This window comes from Fulmarus glacialis, unplaced genomic scaffold, assembly GCF_000690835.1.
Source record: "Fulmarus glacialis isolate BGI_N327 unplaced genomic scaffold, ASM69083v1 scaffold19718, whole genome shotgun sequence".
NCBI classification, from domain to species: domain Eukaryota; kingdom Metazoa; phylum Chordata; class Aves; order Procellariiformes; family Procellariidae; genus Fulmarus; species Fulmarus glacialis.
This window is the reverse complement of record NW_009227941.1, coordinates 103,251-109,250: the sequence shown is the minus strand read 5'-3', so window position 1 is coordinate 109,250 and position 6,000 is coordinate 103,251.

Genomic DNA, 6,000 nt, shown 5'->3' with positions numbered 1-6,000 from the left:
CTCGCCCCCCTCGCCAGGGCCACCTGCAGACACCAGACCACGTCCTGGCACGTGGCAATCCCACCCTGCCCAGTCCAGCCTGACTCCCTCACCCCCAGCCCCAGGCAGCGGAGACGCTGCATGTCCGTCCTTCCGTCTGCCGTGGGATGTCCTGCCGGGGCCATGAGGGCAGAGGGGGCACCCGGACCCCCACGGGCAACCGGGTGCTGCCGCACGAAGCTGCGGCTCCCCGCAGCGGTGTGCTCAGAGCAGCAGAGATGGCGCTTGGCAGAAGAGAGCCCTTCTCAGGGGCTTGGAGGGAGCAGGCTTGTCCCAGTTCTCATTTACACCACGCTGGGCAAAACCAGCTCGTGCATCAGACTTAATTTGTAACGGCCTGGATGCCAAATCACTAAGGGATTGATTTGCAAAAGCTCCTACGCCTCTGCATAAACCTAAACCAAGATCCCCTTCAGTCCCCTGCAGCAGAACAAAGACTTTAAAGTAGATGTAACTGTAATTTACATTCCAGAGGAAAAGGAAAAGCCTTTCTTGGTTTACAGAATTACCCAAGTGGCAAACCAGTTCCCAGGCCGGGAGAAATTCTTCATGTTGCAATATGCTTTAATTATACCAAGAGAAGCAGTAACGGAATGAGAAATCAATTCCTTCTCCTAAATAAGATGGTTGCAAATTCCAAGTCAGTAACTGAACAGATGTAGAACTGAAATGGAAAAAGTAAATACCCTCGCAGGCGCTGAGAAAATTGCCTTACTAATGCAACAAGTTCATCCATTGGGAAAGGGATACGGGGAGACTGCTCCCAGATTTCCTAAGAAGGAAACAAGAACAAACAGGCACCTGAACAGACACGCCACCGTCCCTTCTCTGCACCCACGGCTGCACAGAAACCCTCTCTCCCCTTTCAGGAGTAAACTCCATGTTGGAGCACGACAGAAGCTGCAGCCCAAGAACCGTCACAGCTTTCCTTCCTCGCATCCAAGCTTCAGTCACTTCTGCAGGGTCTGAAGGAAAAGCCCACCCCTGGCTCCCACCTTCTTGCCACCAACTGCTCACATCCCTCCCGTTCTTGGCACGACCCTCAGCCCATCCAACACCAACTCCCAGCACAACCGGAGCCATCCCAGATCCACGTGGCAGCTGGTGCTCTTCCTATAAAGCCAAACACCCCAGCAGCCTGGAGAGGAGCCTTGTTCACCAGTGAAACCCTTCTTACGTTGGCACCTTTGACTCCACAGACAGTCCTTGGACCCTGGCTCGCCACGCCAGATGTGCAGAAGTGATGCCCTGGACGTTCCCCTCGTGGGCTGACAGGCATCGATGGTGCTGCATTGGCTGAATCGGGCTGGGTTCCATCAGGATGGATCCACTGCACGTCCCCATGTCCCCATCACCAAATCCATCTGTACCAGGGAGGCGGAGACGATAACATTTGCTGCACTCTGCACACACTGACCTCTCGGCTAACAGCAAGGATTGGGACTCAGCTCTGCCAGCAGTGGAGATCCAAAAGACAAATCTAAGTTTGAATCCCAAGTGTTGCTTTTGCTTGACCTGTAATTTCTTGTTAGAGATGATACAGGAGGTATTAAACAGCCTCAGAAAGGACCAGCGCATGAGGAAGGCCAGGAAGGAGGGCAAGGCACAGCCCCTCTGCTTTTACTGTTGTTTAAAACATCTCTGGAGTGGAAGGGAGGACATATATTTTAAAGTCAGATTTAGGATACAGCAGATAAAGAATACAGAATTATGAAGAAGTTGAAGAAAACACTGTCCTGGTGACTAACCAGGGCATAACCATGCAGCCATACGCAGTTAAAACAAGGCGGTGATTGCTCTAAACTTCACCCATGCATACAGTTGTGTCTGCCTCTTGCGCTTGCATTAACTATTCACAACAAAATTAAATAGATTGGTTCAAACCTAGGAGGATAGCTGAAGCCTGAGCAGCAGCGCTACATTTCTATTTATTAACAGTGTGCTCTCTCCAGCCATTTAACGTATTCATCCCAGCACATCTTTAATCTGCCTATTTTTCTATTGTCTACTTATCTATCCATCCATCCATACGCTAGAGCGATAACTCTAGATCCCTTTGCAATTTGTGCAGGGATCAAACGCTGCTGTTGCTATCTCATCGCGCCTTTATGTCTCAAAAGACCGACACACACAATTCCCTTCCGGTCATTAAAGAGAGATTCCCGATTAAGAGAGTTTGGGCTCCATCCATCTGTGTATGTATACGGCGATGCATACATACAAGCACACACATACATGCAGATGGGAATCCTAGATTAATAGGTTACACAAGGGTTTTATCCCAGGTTTACTGAGAATAATAAACCCCTCTAAAAAAAAAAAAGTGTCCAAATGATTTAAAAAAAAAAAAAAAAATCTCAATCTCTTTCCTTCGAATACATAACATTCTGCCTGAGCTGCATGTAAGGTGTTGTTCAGGAAATTGCTCAACATTACTAATTCAAGTTCCACTCCCACTGGACCTTCCTCCCATCTCTTTCTGGCTGGGAGAGCCAAGCACTTCCCAGCAGAATAACCAACAGCCCCACGGCACGGATGCGGACGGCACACTGGTATTTCTGTGAACAAAGAACGAGCCAGACTCATTCTTTTTTTGTTTTTTTTTTTAGGGCAATAAATGCCCTGTTTAAGGCTCAGGAGGTGTTTGTCTATGTGTTAAGCCTCAGGAGAAGGACGGCGGGGCGGTTCTGGTGCCTTCCCGGGGTCTGTGGAGGTGCCTGGAGGAGGCAGCGGCAAGGGGAGGAACGCTGACGGCTCCCAGCTGCGGCCCAGGGACCGCAGAGCCCCCAAACTCCACTGGAGTTCCTGCATTTCCAGGATTCACTATTAAAGTAAGTGGATGTCCCGCTTTTAAAGACAGGGGGTGGGTAAAGCAGAGTTGTGAGACCTTCACTGTCCAGTTTATTTAACCCATCTCAAATGCTTTGGGTCTGGTTTTGCTAACGAGCTCCTGGCTTGGATTCAGCTGTTCCTCACCCTCACAGCAACACCTGGACAAGACCAAAGCAACTTCCATCACTTCCCTCAGGCAAACCCAGACAACAACGAGGGACGGACAGAGCAATCCAGTGCAAATGTGCGTTTGTGGTTCCTATTTTTAATTCAGTCCCTTACAGCAACCTAATTCATTTCTGCCAGACACCAAAAGGACTTTTCTTAATAAAACTTGACCACGGCTTTCTAACACAACTCATCATGGCACAATCGTATCAAGACACCTCAACAAGGCCAGATTTTTTTGAGGCATCTCCACTATGTTCCAAACCGCACCAAGCTGTTATTGCAAACAGGACGGCACCGGCACCTCCAACATCTGGGGAAGCAGAAATACAAATGAGCGCTTGCCAGTGATCTGCAGCCGTTAGTCTTCCAAAAGGACGTAGCAACACCAAGTTAAACAGCAGCAGAGACCTTCGGCTTGGTTTGTTAATCCATACAATCATTTTAAAATAGATAAAACTGAAATAACATTTTCTGTACTGCTACATCTAACAGACAGAAGAGGACACAGCAGAGATTTATACATATTCTCCTAAAATGTGGGGGAGGAAGAGATCGTGAAATTTCAGTATAATATGCACGCATCTTCACTTCCTCCAAAACACTACAATGGAATGAAGCTGGCAGAGCATTTGCCTTGGGGGTGAGGTGCAAATCCTTCCTACAGACTGGCCTGGAGATGACAGTCGAGGCGTACGGCACCTCGCTGAGTCACACAGCCATAAATACAATGCAAATGACAAAAAATGCAAATACCCTGCAGATAGAACCCATGGGATATTTTTAGGGCTTGGGGCGGAGATGCTGATGCCAACTTTCAGTGAGCCACAAGAAGAAGGCAGGGCGAGCGGTGCCGTGCTTCTCCTTCTCCTGGCAGCTCCATTTGACTTGGGTTTGCCATGGGGGTGCTGGGGGGTCTCCCTGGATGCCATGTGGTCACCACCACCTCCAGGACAGAGCTGGATCTACATGAGCTTTTCCACACCACCACCAAAACCCCCTCACAGCCTCCTGAAGCAGCTGGTGCCCAGGCACTTCATACCAGCAATGACTTGGGGGGCAAGACACAGACATACCAGCAAACAACATCGATTTGGGGGGCGAGACACAGACATTTCGATCCCCAGCCCTCCCGCGCCGGGGGGACAAACAGCGGGAAGGCGAAAACGTCTTGGGAGAAGATGGAGGAGGAACAAGGGATTAACGTCAAAGCAGAACAAGTTGGGAGGACTATTGCTAAGAAACCGATAGTACCTGTAGCTGCAGATCCACCACGTCTTGCCACACAAACATGACTAACCTTCACCCGTAGCAGCTAACCTCCCTCCACAGGGAAAGCAAAGCCTCTCGGTGACGCTGAGCCCCTGCCCAAGGACCAGCACGTGCAGGATGAAGCAGTGAGCTGGAGCAAAGCAGGACTAGAAATGATTAGGAGGGGAGGTCCTGCAAAGTGGCATCAGGTGTGTGATTTGGGCAGTGAAGCAGCTGGGTGGCACTAATGGCCCCTTCCTAGCCATGAACAAAAGAATTAATGTTTTCCTCTGCTTCTTTATCTGAAAGAGAAGCAAAGAGAAAATCTGCTACAGCTGTCACACAAAAGAAAGGATCTTAAAAATGTTTAGAATACAATTCCCAGAAAACTGTGCTCCCAAAATTAAAAGAAAACTGGTTGTTGACCCTCATGTTCTCAGCTTTGGAGTCTGTTACAGTTAGAAGATGCTGCTCAGACTCCCAGATACTTTAACACCACTGACAGAACTGTTTGTCTGGCAAGTGGAGATGTTCTGCTGTTTATGAGGAAAAGAGGGATGTCCCTTCATCCCCGTTCCCCCTGAAGAACAGGACTCAAAGGTGACCAGGCGATTACTGCAAACAATATTCGTAGCCAAGCTAAGAAAGTGCCAGAAGTGACTGAAGAAATCCCGCGGCTGTGGCACGGCAGTGAGTAAGGTGCTGGGAGGAGGGAGGGGGGATCTCGGTGCCAGCCCGGTCTGGCTGCCGGGTTAAGCTGGAAAGGGCACGATACAAACCCTCTGTGCCACTGCCAAGGAACGCAGGATGCAGGACCTCATGGCTCATCAGATGATGCAACATGTGAGAAATTCCTTCTTTAGAATAGTCTTATACCAACAACAGGCCTTTGACCCAATCCCACTCTCTACGTTTCCGTGATGAACACCTCTGCCCTGATCCTTGTCCTTTCAAGCTAAATCTCTGCAAAGCCATGCAAAGCACAGTGTCTGGAGATTTGGTCTTAGTTATTTTATTCTGTCTTTACTAAGGCCAATTTAGCGTTGCTCTGGTGAAGCAGCAAGGTCTAGAAATCATATTCTGCTAACCTGGACATCTATTCCGCAGGTGAGACCTCAAGCTCTTCTCACTGTTTTCCACATAGATTCTCCCTTCAGGCACCAATCTGATCGTAAACCACCGTGCCCTTTTTTCCTGTGCCAGTGAGGTGGTTTTTCCACCATGGTTGGTATGCATGGCCCATACCACAGTGAAATGGGATTAGGTGAATTTGGGACAAAAAGATGAGCCACGGGGCAATGCTTGTCCGAGAGAGCAGAACTTCAAAAGCAGACTCAAACAGGCGTTTAAACACAGAAATCATAAACTTGCTCACCTTTGGCATGCTTTCCTGCAGAGAAGAATGCCATTTAATGTGCAGCTATACGCATGTTTTTAATGTTTACGTAACTCCACTGAGGTAGATGTGTTCAAACTGCCCGGCGATGATTTGCAAAAGCTCACTGAGGGCTCGCTCCATCTCTTCACAGAAGCAGAGAGAGGCAGAAACAAACCATCTCCAGATCCAATTAGTACGGCAGATCGGCGTCAGAGGGGGAAGCGTTCCACAGGTGTCATCTGGAAACACAAATTTCACCCTTTTAAGCAGGAAAAAATGCTTTCGCAATGTCGTGGCCTCAAATGTCTCTCTCCCCATCTCCCACTGCCATC